Raw genomic sequence first — 15077 nt, forward strand, 5'->3', positions numbered from 1 at the left:
TTAATAATCCATTCTTCTTTTTTTAACACAAGCCTGGAATTTGTATACAGTGAGCCCTCGTTTATCGCGGTAGATAGGTTCCAGACCCGACCGGGATAGGGGAAAATCCGCGAAGTAGTGACACCATATTTACGTATTTATTTAACATGTATATTCAGACTTTTAAAACCTTCCCTTGTATGTAGTACTGTTAACAAACCACCCTTTAATGTACAGAACACTTAATGCATGTATTACAGTACCCTAAACTAAAACAGGCACAAATATTAAAGGTGATTTTATATCATGCGTTTCCTAAACACGCCAAAAAGCACGATAAAAAATGGCAACCACTGTTTTGTTTACATTTATTTCTGATCATAATGAAGAAACAAACGCATTTACACATCTGTGTATAGGTTAGTTTTTGCATCGATTATATTGATTATTCAGTACAGTATGTTGATTTTGTTATTACTAATGTTTTACTTAATTTTTCTTAGGACTTCCAAATGAAATGTTTTTCTTTATGACGCCGCCTGAAACGACGGCGTCATAAAGTATGCTCAGTAAACAAACGAAGGCATTTAACGCGCATGATGAAAGTGATAAATAATGATATTACAGTAAAAGCTTTTAGAAAATGTTATTACAAATATTATTTACCGTATCTATATAAAATCATACATACGTAGCAAAGCAGGAAAACATTTTGAGAGAGAGAGAGAGAGAGAGAGAGTTGTCTTACGTACGTAAATGTAAATTTTAAACAAAAAAAATAGCCCCATTTCATATAAAATAGGTTATTACAAATATTTTACTTTATCATATTACAGTAGTCTGTATAATACTGTAAAGTTCAGTACAGTATGTTGTTGTTATAGTTGTGGCGATGAAATTCTCACGAAAGAAAAACACGGCATTCATTACAACAGCTGATTCTCTCTCTCTCTCTCTCTCTCTCTCTCTCTCTCTCTCTCTCTCTCTCTCTCTCTCTCTCTCTCTCTCTCTCTCTCTTCGTGTTATACAATACTTACATATAGATGAAGAAACTAAAATTAGTTTTCTTAGTGTCAATTAAATACGAAACGAAAAAATTATGCCGACTTTACATGCATTTCAATCGTTGCTAAAAATACGGCATCCGATTTCATCAGCAAACCACTATTTTTTGGGAAACATCATTTTGTTCTAGAAAATTGCTTCTCTTTAAATAGTTAATTGCACATTAAGAAAGCGTGTACTTTTGTTTTTAAATTTCGGGTGCGTTTTAAAAATTGAGTATTGTTGACTTCTTTTTGTTTTACTTTTGGCTGTGATTAGATCAGCTGACGTCTAGCTGCCGCTCTTGAGAGTGTACGGATACACTAACAAAGTATCGTTTATACCATTTCTTAACTTATTCAAACCGTCTACAGTATACAGTTGATATTACATAAGCACCAATGTGTTATAACCTATAAAATTTTTTTGTTTATTACATTTAAAACAACACACACACACGCACTCTCTCTCTCTCTCTCTCTCTGTGGGCTACTTTTCACTACCTCCCATTCCTTACCCCTCTCTATCTCTTTAACAAATGATATCTTTGTTGTTCCTCAAAGTTTTATTTATATTGAAATCAATCATGATTTAATTTTCCTTACTTTCTCCAATCTCGCACCATCGGTCACATAGCGGTATTTTCGAAATTTCCGGAAAATCCGCGATATATGTATATACATGCGTTATGAAAAAAATCCGCGATGGTCGAACCGCGAAGTAGTGAGGGCTCACTGTAAAGGTGAACGTCATGTGGTAATTGATTTTTCAATATTTAACTTAGCCGGTGAATATATAGCTGCAACTCTGTTGCTCGACAGACAACTCTACGGAAAAACTCGCCAGCGATCGCTACACAGGTTGCGGGTGTGCCCAACAGCGCCATCTGTCGACCAGATACCCAGCTCTCATGTAAACAAAGACTCAATTTTCTCTCTGTCGACGTGTCGACAAGACGTACTTTACTCGCTGTTGCTAAACTGGAGTTTTTCACATCTAATTGGTGAAGTAGTATATTCTAGTTTTGAGCTTTCGCTGTGCAGGGTTTTTCTTCACACAAATCCTTGAACTCTTTTTGATATCGGATTCTTTGTTGATGACTTTTTGATCGTTTTTTGGAATTTCCCTTGACCAATTCAAAATGGCTGACCCTTCACAAGTCCCCAAATTTAGGAAATGCAATGCTAGGGACTGTTCTAGGCGTCTTCCGAAGGCTTCTATCGACCCTCACACTGTTTGTTCCAATTGTCGGGATAAAACCTGTCAATTGGAAGATCGGTGTGAGGAGTGCGTTGGCCTTTCGGAATTCGATTTTATCGAATTTCAAAAGTACACACGTAGGCTAGAGAGAGATAGAGTTAGGAGAAGTTCTTCTCGTTCTATTGATATATCCTCTCCTCATGCCCCACAACCTATTCCTTCCCCTGTAGTGGTTGCTCCTAACCCCCCTCCTGGCACTCAGGAACCATCGATGGCTGATATGATGCGTGCCATCCAGGCTCTGGGTGAGAGAGTTGAGTCCCTTGCTAGTGACCGTAATCAGCTCATGGCGGATGTGAAGGAGCTTAAGTGCCAAAGTGCAGTGGGAAGTGCTAAAGTGCCAAGTGATAGTGTTGTGGACAGTGTTGCGCTTGAGGGTTCGTCTGTTCGTGCCTGTCGTCCTCCTAGTCCGGGACCTCTTGCAAGCTCCCAAGTCCAGGGGAGAAGCAATGTCGTACGACGCATGGGTTCGAGAGGCTTTAATCAGCGAACAGACGTTCCCTCCGTGGTATCGGGCGTTTCTACCCAAGATCGCTCCTACCTACCTAAGACGAGAGAGCCCATTTATACCTCGTCTTCTGAAGGTGTTTCTCGCAAGAAACTTTGGACCAAGGTCTCGCGACCGTTAAAACGTAAATCGGTCCCTTCAGCACAAGTCCAACGGCCCGGTTGTAGCCACTGGGTCAGTTCGGACTCGTTGCCGTCATCCGATGACTGCTCACCGCCTAAGAGAGGCAAAGCGGTACCGCTTCAGACAGTAACACCGTCTGTCGCCGCACCTGCTCCCGTAGACCCTAAGTGGTCTCTACTGCAAGACATGCAGTCTAAACTTACGTCTCTGATGCAGGACTTTCGTGCGGAGAAGGTTGCTGCCGTACCAGCTAGTGCAGTACCTAGCCTACAACCCTCCACGCGATCGGTTGTGCGTCCTGTGGACGCTGAGGTAACCTTCTCACGCACACCAGTTGAGAGAGTTCCTCCACCCATGCGTTCCAGTGTGATCTGCCAGCCGCATGTTGACGTTAAGCGACGCACGGAGGTTGCCGTTGACGTTCTGGATGTTCAACAACCGTCAGAGTTGCCTTGTTTTGACGCGGTGCGTCAACCTCCGCAACCCAGTGTGGTTTCCACTGCGCAACCCCATCAGTCTAGACAGTCTGGGGTAGACGCTGTGCGTCCCCGCGCTACCATGGTTGTTGCCAGCTCACAGACTGGGCAGCAGTTCCATGACGTTGCGTCCGGCTCAGTCACGCATGCACCAGTGCGACCGGACTCAGCGAACCAGCCGTTACCCACTCCGTTGCCGTTTCCTCATCAGTTGTCGGATGAGGAACTTTCTGATGATGATGTTGCTGCACATATAGATGAACCACAATCAGAATTGGACGAGCCTAAGTCTACTCAACCCTCTTTGGACTTTAGAAAAGTTTTGGCCATTTTCAAAGAGCTGTTTCCTGACCAGTTTGTTTCTGTGGCTCCTCGTTCTCCGCCTTCAGAGTTTGTTTTAGGCATGCCGTCTACCACTCCTGCCTTTACTAGACTCGTCCAAGAGAGCTTTGCGGGTGATAGGAGAATGGTTGCAGTCCAAGAAGAGTTTAGGGAAGACAGCCTTTGCTTTTCCCCCTGCTAGACTCTCTTCTAGATCGAGCGTCTGGTATGCCACGGGAGAAGTTCTCGGCTTGGGAGTTCCTGCCTCTGCCCAGGGCGACTTCTCAAGTCTTGTAGACTCTCCCCGCCGCCTTGCCATGAGACGCTCAAAGATATGTTGGTCATCATCGGACCTGGACCACCTTTTGAAAGGAATCTTTAGGGCCTTTGAAGTTTTTAACTTCTTAGACTGGTGTCTAGGAGCCCTAAGCAGGAAGATCTCTTCGACAGATAAAGAGATTTCCTTGCTCATTATGTCCTGCATGGACAAGGCCGTACGTGATGGGTTTAATGAGCTTGCTGCATCATTTGTGTCCGGAGTCCTAAAAAAGCGAGAAAATCTCTGCTCATTCCTTTCTGCTGGAGTTACACCGTGCCAGAGATCTGAGCTTCTCTTTGCTCCTCTTTCCAAGTGCCTTTTTCCAGAAGTCCTGATTAAGGAAATAGCCGCTTCGTTAGTGCAGAAGGACACTCACGATCTTGTTGCGTCCTCAGCTCGCAAAGCTCCCCCTTTGCCTACCTTGTCAGCTAGACCAAGGATGGACACTCCAGCGTCTCGATTTATTCCGCCCTTTCGTGGCAGAGCCTCCAGCAGAGGAGGTGCTCGTGCCGAAGGGAAGCGAGGGAAGAAGAAAGGATCCAAGTCCTATAAGGGCAGAGTCTGACTGCCCGCATCTTCAGACAGCAGTGGGAGCCAGACTCAAGAACTTCTGGCAGACCTGGGAGAAGAGAGGCGCAGATGCACAATCTGTGAAGTTGCTCAGAGAGGGGTACAAGATCCCTTTTGTACGGAAACCCCCTCTAGCAACGTCTCCCATCGATCTCTCTCCCAGGTACAGAGAGGAAGACAAGAGACGAGCCTTGAAACGGGAAGTGTCTCTTTTGCTAGAGAAGGGAGCGGTGGTCAAAGTCTCGGACCTTCAATCTCCGGGATTCTACAACCACCTCTTCTTGGTTTCAAAGAAGACAGGAGGGTGGAGGCCGGTGCTAGACGTCAGTGCTCTGAATGTCTTTGTCACAAAGCAGACGTTCTCCATGGAGACCACAAAGTCAGTCTTAGCAGCGGTCAGAAGGGAAGACTGGATGGTCTCGTTAGACCTAAGGGACGCCTACTTCCACGTCCCCATCCACCCGGACTCCCAACCTTTTCTGAGATTCATTTTCGAAAAGGTGGTCTACCAGTTTCGGGCCCTGTGCTTTGGCCTAAGCACAGCTCCTCTTGTGTTTACGAGGCTGATGAGGAATGTAGCCAAATTCCTCCATTTATCGGACATCCGAGCCTCCCTTTATTTGGACGACTGGCTTCTCAGAGCCTCTTCCAGTCGTCGCTGTCTGAAGGATCTAAAGTGGACTCTAGATCTGACCAAGGAATTGGGTCTCCTTGTCAATATGGAAAAGTCGCAACTGGTCCCATCCCAAACTATTGTGTATTTAGGGATGGAGATTCACAGTCTAGCTTTTCGGGCTTTTCCGTCGGCCCCCAGAATAAGCCAAGCCCAGTTATGCATCCAGAACATGCTGAAGAAGGAACACTGCTCAGTCAGGCGGTGGATGAGTCTGATAGGGACGCTATCATCCCTGGAACAATTTGTGTCATTAGGAAGACTACACCTCCGTCCTCTTCAATATCACCTAGCATTTCACTGGAAAAAGGACAAGACGCTAGAAGCGGTCTCGATCCCCATTTCCGAAAAGATGAAGTCTTGTCTGACTTGGTGGAAGGACAGTATCAATCTAAGAGAGGGTCTTCCCCTGGCTGTTCAGAATCCCAACCACGTTCTCTTCTCGGACGCATCGGACGTAGGCTGGGGCGCGACATTAGACGGTCAGGAATGTTCAGGACTGTGGAACTCGAGTCAAAGGATCATGCATATCAACTGCAAGGAGCTGCTGGCAGTACATCTGGCCTTGAAAAGCTTCAGGTCTCTCCTTCGAGGCAAAGTGGTGGAAGTGAACTCGGACAACACCACTGCCTTGGCGTACATCTCCAAGCAAGGAGGGACCCACTCACTGACGTTGTACAAGATCGCAAGGGACCTGCTCATCTGGTCAAAAGGTCAAGACATAACACTAGTAACGAGGTTCATCCAAGGCAACTTGAATGTCATGGCAGATTGTCTCAGTCGGAAAGGGCAAGTAATTCCAACAGAATGGACCCTCCACAAGGATGTATGCAAGAGACTTTGGGCCACTTGGGGCCAACCAACCATAGATCTCTTTGCAACCTCGCTGACCAAGAGGCTCCCAATATATTGCTCACCAGTCCCAGACCCAGCAGCAATACATATAGATGCCTTTCTCCTAGATTGGTCACATCTAGATCTATACGCATTCCCACCGTTCAAGATTGTCAACAAGGTACTGCAGAAGTTCGCCTCTCACGAAGGGACAAGGTTGACGCTAGTTGCTCCCCTCTGGCCCGCGAGAGAATGGTTCACCGAGGTACTTCGATGGCTAGTAGACGTTCCCAGAAGTCTTCCTCTAAGGGTGGACCTTCTACGTCAGCCACACGTAAAGAAGGTACACCAAAGCCTCCACGCTCTTCGTCTGACTGCCTTCAGACTATCGAAAGACTCTCGAGAGCTAGAGGCTTTTCGAAGGAGGCAGCCAGTGCGATTGCTAGAGCAAGGAGAGCATCCACCCTTAGAGTCTACCAATCGAAGTGGGAAGTCTTCCGAGACTGGTGCAAGTCAGTCTCTGTATCCTCGACCAGTACCTCTGTAGCTCAAATAGCTGACTTTCTCTTATACCTGAGAAAAGGACGATCCCTTTCAGCTCCCACTATCAAGGGCTACAGAAGCATGTTGGCATCGGTCTTCCGGCATAGAGGCTTAGATCTTTCCAACAATAAAGATCTTCAGGACGTCCTTAAGTCTTTTGAGACCACGAAGGAGCGTCGTTTGGTTACACCTGGTTGGAATTTAGACGTGGTACTAAGATTCCTCATGTCAGACAGGTTTGAGCCGCTACAATCAGCCTCCCTGAAAGATCTCACTTTAAAGACACTTTTCCTGGTATGCTTAGCCACAGCTAAAAGAGTCAGTGAGATTCATGCCTTCAGCAAGAACATCGGATTTTCGTCAGAAAAAGCTACATGTTCGCTACAACTTGGTTTTCTAGCCAAAAATGAGCTGCCTTCTCGACCTTGGCCGAAATCGTTCGATATTCCCAGCTTATCGAATATTGTAGGTAATGAACTAGAAAGAGTCTTATGCCCTGTGAGAGCTCTTAAGTTCTATTTAAAGCGCACTAAACCTTTACGAGGCCAATCTGAAGCTTTATGGTGTTCAGTTAAGAAACCATCTTTGCCTATGTCAAAGAATGCTTTATCCTACTTTATCAGACTGTTAATACGAGAAGCTCATTCACATCTGAGTGAGGAAGACCAAGCATTGCTTAAGGTGAGGACGCACGAAGTTAGAGCTGTCGCAACTTCCGTGGCCTTTAAACAAAATAGATCTCTGCGAAGTATAATGGACGCAACCTATTGGAGAAGCAAGTCAGTGTTTGCGTCTTTTTATCTAAAGGATGTCCAGTCTCTTTACGAGGACTGCTACACACTGGGACCATTCGTAGCAGCGAGTGCAGTAGTGGGTGAGGGCTCAACCACTACAATTCCCTAATTCAATACCCTTTTAATCTTTCTCTTGAAATGTTTTTATTGTTGTTCTTTGGGTTGTCCGGAAGGCTAAGAAGCCTTTCGCATCCTGGTTGATTTGGCGGGTGGTCAAAGTCATTTCTTGAGAGCGCCTAGATTAGGGGTTTGATGAGGTCCTGTTGTATGGGTTGCAACCCTTGATACTTCAGATCCTAGGGGTCGATCAGCATCCTAAGAGGATCGCGAGGCTCCGTAAGGAAGACGTACTTAAAAGGCAGAGTAATTGTTCAAGTCGACTTCCTTACCAGGTACCTATTTATTTTGTTTTTGTTATTTTGATAACTTCTAAAATGAAATAAAAAACTCTTAGCTCATAAAAGTGTAAACATATATTACTGGTCTCTACCCACCATCCTGGGTGTGAATCAGCTATATATTCACCGGCTAAGTTAAATATTGAAAAATTTTATTTTGATTATAAAATAAATTTTTGAATATACTTACCCGGTGAATATAAATTAAATGACCCTCCCTTCCTCCCCAATAGAGACGCAGTGGGACGAGGAGAAAATTGAGTCTTTGTTTACATGAGAGCTGGGTATCTGGTCGACAGATGGCGCTGTTGGGCACACCCGCAACCTGTGTAGCGATCGCTGGCGAGTTTTTCCGTAGAGTTGTCTGTCGAGCAACAGAGTTGCAGCTATATATTCACCGGGTAAGTATATTCAAAAATTTATTTTATAATCAAAATACTGTAACATTTTTAGCTGAAAATAGTCATCTTTGGGCCTAAAAATTGACAGTTATGACGTGAGTTTAGAAGGGAAGGTAAGATCGACTGGCTTTTTACCTCTTCCTTAGGGTGCAACAGTTACTCTGGTATGTGCTTGACCGGACGATAGATGCATTTGAGCCACATGATCAAGCAACGTTTCTTAGCAATAAGTTTGTTCAGAATTATCTCCCTTATCCTCCTGGATGAAGGGGAGGATAGACAACTGTATGCACCCGTGTTCTCATATGACCGTACATTTAAACAACATATCCTAACTTGATTATTATAATTCATCTAAATTGTTTTAATATTCTTTTTTCCTTAATATTTGTTCATGTTAACTTCATTAAAATGATTCATCTTTTCACATTCACAGTACAGGATGGTACGTTCTGTGAAGATCTGGATGCAAAGGATGGTCAGAGTTATGAAAAATCTTATGCAGCATGCATAAAGAACCAACAGAACAACAGTGCCAGAAATTAATACCTGTACACGTTTTAGTTCACGTTTTTGTTTTCCTCTGACATTCCCTTTTTCACATCTGTTTTCCTTTGTTTTGGAAAGAATTTCATCATGTCAAAGAGGCAAAGACAACGAAAACATCTCGCTATGTCGTTTATAATGCTTCCATAATGATAAAATCACTGACTTCAATTATACAGGTATAGGTTCTTCCTTGATCTACCAGTCCATAGTAGGGACTTATCCTAACATATACCTCATCTTCATGTCTATGAGGCTGATATGAGTCATCATTATTGTTTCTATTCAGTACCAAAGTTCTTAGACATTTCCCAGGAATGTAAACCTGCCAGTTGGTTTTAAGACTTCTCCCTCCTAAGGGTAAAACTCATTTGTTCCGTAACCGAAATACAAACCACGCTATTTACAAAGGGTTATTACTTTTAGCGTAGCTGAAATGGCGAGCCATTAGAATTTAACGAGGGTGTATTACCCCCGCGCTAGTTAGCGGGGGGGTAGGGGAGTGGTAGCTAGCTACCCCTCCTCCCCCTCACACACAGGTGAATACTCACTTTCACTTTTGGCTCGGACTGTGACAGACGTCTCTCTGTCTTGGTCCTCGCTTGGCAGCCATTGTCTGTTTTGTCTTTACTTATTCGCTTACTTTTCTTTTACTCAATATATATGTAAACATGTTTTCATGTTTGTATATATATTTGAGTATAGAAATAAGTAAGTTTCCTTTTCAGATGTGTGTGTGTAGTGTACGATATCTACGTGGAGGCCTCGGCAGTTAGGCCACCACGGCCTAATTTTATGGGTTGCGATCGAGTTTGACTTCGGTCTTTCTCTCTCTCTCTCTCTTGAGGTCGTTCACCCTTTTACTATGTTTTACTACGCCCTTGTAGCTTCCTTCCCGTGTGGGTGGGGTTGCTACGCCGTACATTTTGTCTCAATTAGTTTATGAATCTAATTGTAGTTGTTAATTTTTCAGCTTGTAGAACGATTCCTTTCGGGGTTTTCGTTTTTTTTTCTTTAGTGTTCATTCATTTTTAAATTACATAATTACATAGTTACATAATTATAATTGTTATAATTCTGTTTTGGTTACAGCTCTCCTTCCGCGAGTGTAAGTGGTTGTGAGGGCACGTGCCTGTTGTGTAATTCTTGTTCCTTTTCCTCGGGATTCCTCTTCGGAGCCTTCCCGGGGGAATGAATGTGTACTAATATTATTTGTTTTATTTTTTTACAGTTACCGATCTAGTTCGTTTCTGTAATATAGCAACGGTGTGAGCTGTCTGGTTGAGTCCTGGGGATTCGGCTGTTGCTGCCTCCCCCCTTGTATTGTCGTCAGGGGCGTGTCTCCTTCTACTGGTAGTACTCCCGTGTCGACGGACAGCTCTCCAGTTCATTTTAGAACAGTCAGGAGGCTTGCCTCCTTGGGCGGATAACTTTCCTTCCGAGGGAAGTTTTTTCCTGTCCAGGCTTGAGCTTTTCCTCTTATGGGGGGTTCTTCTCTTGCCTTTTTTTTTCGTGCGACTATGCTCTTGGTGCTGAGCGGTCGCACCTGCAGTTTCGCTCAAGGGGCTGGGCAACTGCAGGAGCTCCTCTTCGGAGGATTGCCCCTTTTAGGTCACTGGCTGACCAGTCTCTTCCACGAAGTGTTTCTCTTTCGTTCGCGAGAGAGTACACTCATAGAGACTCCTCTTCGGAGGTTTCTTCTGTTGCTGTTGCTGTTGGCCTCCCTCGCCGTAAGGCCCTCCGTCCGCCTCGTCGTAAGGGCCTCTCATCTCCCTATAAGGGTGCTTGAGGCGCCTTTTTGAATCTCCGTTTGCAGCCTACAACTTCTTTTTCTCGATCTTCCGTCTTGGTGCAGATGGACAGCAGTCTAATCTCGTCTTCCGACGGGCAACGGTCTTCCCGACGGACAACGGTCTTCCCGACGGACAGCGGTCTTCCGACGGACATCAGTCTCCCGGCGGACAACGATCCCTTCGGGGCAAAGGGTTGCCCCCACGGGGGTTCTTCCCTTGCGTGTCAGGGTTTCCCTGCGCGCCCTTCTGTTCGTCAGCGCTCTCCTGTTCGTCAGCGCTTTCAAGATGATCTTCCCTGCGGTTCCTGTTACGTGCCCTGTGCGCCCACGTTCGCCCTCGCGATCTAGAACTTCGGTTCAGGTCGGGGTCAAGGACTCTTCTTTACGCAGGCTTCCACGCGTAGCCTTCTGCTCGTCAGCGATCATCAGCTCGTCAGCGATCATCAGCTCGTCAGCGATCATCAGCTCGCCAGCGATCGTCAGCTCGTCAGCGATCATCAGCTCGCCAGCGATCTCCGGATCGCCCACGTGTGTTACAGCTGGCACGCCAACGTTCTCCAACACTTCTGAAGGAACATGGTTCGCCAGCTACTAGCTCAACTGCGGATGCTGATCGCCATCGCGCGACCCTCAACTGCAGATGCTGATCGCCATCGCGCGACCCTCAACTGCGGATGCTGATCGCCATCGCGCGACCCTCAACTGCGGATGCTGATCGCCATCGCGCGACCCTCAACTGCAGATGCTGATCGCCATCGCGCGACCCTCAACTGCGGATGCTGATCGCCATCGCGTGACCCTCAACTGCGGATGCTGATCGCCATCGCGCGACCCTCAACTGCGGATGCTGATCGCCATCGCGCGACCCTCAACTGCGCGCCATCGCACAACCCTGAACGATTGCCCGCTTACGCATGCTGCTCCTCATCGCACCACCCTGAACGATCGCCCTCCTGCAGATGCTGATCACCATCGCACCCTTTCACGCGATCATTCACCTGCGCATGCTGCTCGCCATCGCACAACCCTGAACGATTGCCCGCTTACGCATGCTGCTCCTCATCGCACAACCCTGAACGATCGCCCTCTTGCGGATGCTGATCACCATCGCACCCTTTCACGCGATCATTCACCTGCGCATGCTGCTTGCCATCGCACAACCCTGAACGATTGCCCGCTTACGCATGCTGCTCCTCATCGCACCACCCTGAACGATCGCCCTCCTGCAGATGCTGATCACCATCGCACCCTTTCACGCGATCATTCACCTACACATGCTGCTCGCCATCGCACAACCCTGCACGATTGCCCGCTTACGCATGCTGCTCCTCATCGCACAACCCTGAACGCTCGCCCTCTTGCGGATGCTGATCACCATCGCACCCTATCACGCGATCATTCACCTACACATGCTGCTCGCCATCGCTTACCGCCAGCGATCTTCTTCACCTACGCGGCAGCACGATCCCTCGCCGTCACGCCCATTCGCCCGCGCGATCGCGCGCCCGCGCGATCGCTCGCCCGCGCGATCGCTCGCCTGCGCGCCCGCGCGATCGCTCGCCTGCGCGCCCGCGCGATCGCTCGCCTGCGCGCCCGCGCGATCGCTCGCCTGCGCGCCCGCGCGATCGCTCGCCTGCGCGCCCGCGCGACCGCTCGCCTGCGCGCCCGCGCGACCGCTCGCCTGCGCGCCCGCGCGACCACTCGCCTGTGCGCCCGCGCGACCATTCGCCTTTGCGCGACCGTTCGCCCTCGCGCGACCATAGTTCGCGGCGAATTCCACAGCCGGTGGTAGCAGCAGGGACGCCTGCTCCTAGGCGGCACTCGGGATCACCTCCATCCAAGCACAGGTTGGTAGTGCAGGACGAAGACAGGTCAGTACAGCATTCTTCCCACCTTCTTTTCAGGCAGGAACCGTCGTGTCCTCTCCAAAGGATCGCCCGATCCCTTTCACCTTAGCGAGGATTTCGGACTCTGTGTCCTTGGAGCAGCAGACATGGTTTGATCCGCTGGCACGGGCGTTAATGAGGGTTATGAAACCAGCACTCACCGGCCAGGGTAACAAACCAGCGGCTGTCTCTCCTACGCTGAAGAGAAAGAGAGGAGTGGACTTCGTGGTGACTTCCCCCAGGGCGAAGTTGGTTCCCAAGAGGTCGGTCTCGAGGGTCCCCACTCCTGCACGAGTACTCTCTCCTTCTCCCGCCCTGGAAGGATTTTTGGCGGGGGGGCTTTCCGTTGAAGATTTCTCCATCGGACAAGGGGTGACTGCTTACCTCTTCCTCTGGGAGCTTACCAGGTTCTTTCCCTCCTCGGTTACGGCCCGAGGTTTGGTTCAAGGAAGCTACAGGAAGATCAAGGGTACTTTCCTCCTCTCGAGCTCAGGCACCTTGGCCTTTCGTCGTTAAGTATCTACTTGCGGACAAGCTCGATGTTGTACCATCTGGACGCACTGACTGAAGGCTTCCTTCGGGTGTCTCATCTGTGGAGGTCAACGACCTCAGACACCCCTCCATCCTTGAGAAGAGTTTTGTCTTTGCCCAAGGACAGAGACTTAAACATCTGCTGTGCGGAGTAAATCGACTTCCGGTTTCACTCCTCCAAGGCGCTTTCTTCCAGACTCTGCAGGGCTCCAGCTCCCTTTTCTTTCAACCACGTCGGCCTAAGTTATCGGCTACGACAACTGGGACAAGGTGTCCAATTGCAGTTTCCTCCTGTCAGGAACAGATGGCACGGGAGACTTCCCCGGGGGAGGGCATAGTCCTAAAAGGAGTTCACGAACTCTAGGATTGCAGGTTTTTTCGCTGGGAGGATGCTTAAGGTTACTCATCCGAATGACAGCTTCCCGATGCCCATTCCCGCACAATCTCTGTGAGTAGCCAAGGATATCGCGCCTGCCGTCTCTGTCAGCGAATTCAGTGTCTCTGAACCTCTATGCCATAGCATCAGCAGAGTTGCCCGGTTGGGCAGAATGATCCATACCTTAGGCGAAGGTCTTCCTTAGGATCATCGACGGCTTCACCCCCGGCCCCCTCAGTCGATCCTTTCTTGTAAGGAAGGATCTGAGAGGGGATGTCCATAGTCGACCTCTCAGCCCTGATCAAGTTTGTCGAACAAACTTCGGCCAGCGTAGACCAGCAGAATCGATCAGACTGGTAACGAGGAGACAGGACTCCTTTAACCCTGGATCGGAAGGACGGGTACTTTCAGTTTCCATTCCATCCATCTTCCAGGGTGCTCGTCGAATTCAGCCTAAACTGCAAGTATTCCTGCTTATGATGCAGTGTGGCTATCCCGCCGTGGCATAGCAGGTGTGTTTCCCCAGAGAACTCTCCCTGCCTTCCTTTTGGCCGCTCAGGTGCAGACTTTCGCCTCCTCTGCTGTTTGGAGGGCTGGTCAACTCCGGTAGGCTCGGGTTTCGACCTTCTTCAGCGCCGGGAAAAGCTTCCGAATGCTGACCATGAGTGTGGGCTCATGGTATTTTGCTTGGAGCCTTCTCTTCCTCTGCCTCAACATCTGGAGTATCTGGCCATGATATTGAGTCAACCGCCTTACCACGTTGGAAACCCCGCTTCTCGTCCGTCCAGCGAGGTTAAGCAACGTCGGTACTTGGATGGGTGACCACCTGGGGACGCCAGATTCTGTTACCACATCCTCCGAGCCTTCCTTTCGGTTGACTGTGGCAAGACTGAGGAGAGTCGCAGTACCTGTTCTCAGTCAAGCAGAGTTTTCAGCCCTACCTTGGAACGTTTCCTAGTTCTTCTTTCCTCATTGACCCGTTTATAGTCCGAACGGTCGCCTCAGGATAAGTTCCATGTGGGGCGATCCAAGTTCCGGTGGCTTCAGGCAATGTTTAACCGGACTCCCTGGCCCTATGGGACCAGCGGAACTATTAAACCTGCAATGGGTGTTGACCTATGGAGCCTCTTGATGGTAGTGGATATTCTCGTCCTTTCCCCACATTCTTGATGCGGTTCTCGGACTCGTCAAAGGAAAGGGGGGGGGGCATGTTCCGGTCCAGGCCTATGGTCAAGACCTGAAGGATACCTCTCCATCATTCAGGCAGGCTTAAGGGCCTTAGTCTGGCCCCTCTTCAGATCCTACCGCTCCTGCCAAGTCGCCCCGTTGCGTGTCGACTTCATGCTAACCAGCAGGGGACGCATTTTCACACCTTCACATCTTGCAGTAGAGATACCGGGATGATTGAGATTCTCTCAATTCCACCATCGGCTCTCTCATTCCAGGCAGGGGAATGTTTCTCTCAGACTATCCGAGCAGAGCCTCATAGAGAGAGTGTACCTAAGGGTCTTTGACCTTGGGTAACCAGCAAGTGCTGGTCTGGGGGACCTGATCGCGACAGCTTGGAACCTCAAGCTTCCGCTAGTTTTCCCCCCAGTCTCAGACCCCGAGACTCTGGCAAGATGCATTCCGGTGATGGTGGGACAACTTCGACGCCTGCGTCTTCCCTCCTTTTTGTCTGCGGACAATGGGTCTCAACAAAA

At 48.5% G+C, this 15077-nt stretch overlaps 1 long non-coding RNA gene across 2 annotated transcripts in view; it reads left to right on the plus strand.

Moving 5' to 3' along the window:
* LOC137635561 (uncharacterized) overlaps positions 1 to 15077 on the plus strand; it is a 45871-nt gene that overhangs the window by 9602 nt on the left and 21192 nt on the right. The window lies entirely within an intron of this gene.

The sequence above is a fragment of the Palaemon carinicauda genome, unplaced genomic scaffold (genome assembly GCF_036898095.1).
Source record: "Palaemon carinicauda isolate YSFRI2023 unplaced genomic scaffold, ASM3689809v2 scaffold141, whole genome shotgun sequence".
Lineage (NCBI taxonomy): Eukaryota > Metazoa > Arthropoda > Malacostraca > Decapoda > Palaemonidae > Palaemon > Palaemon carinicauda.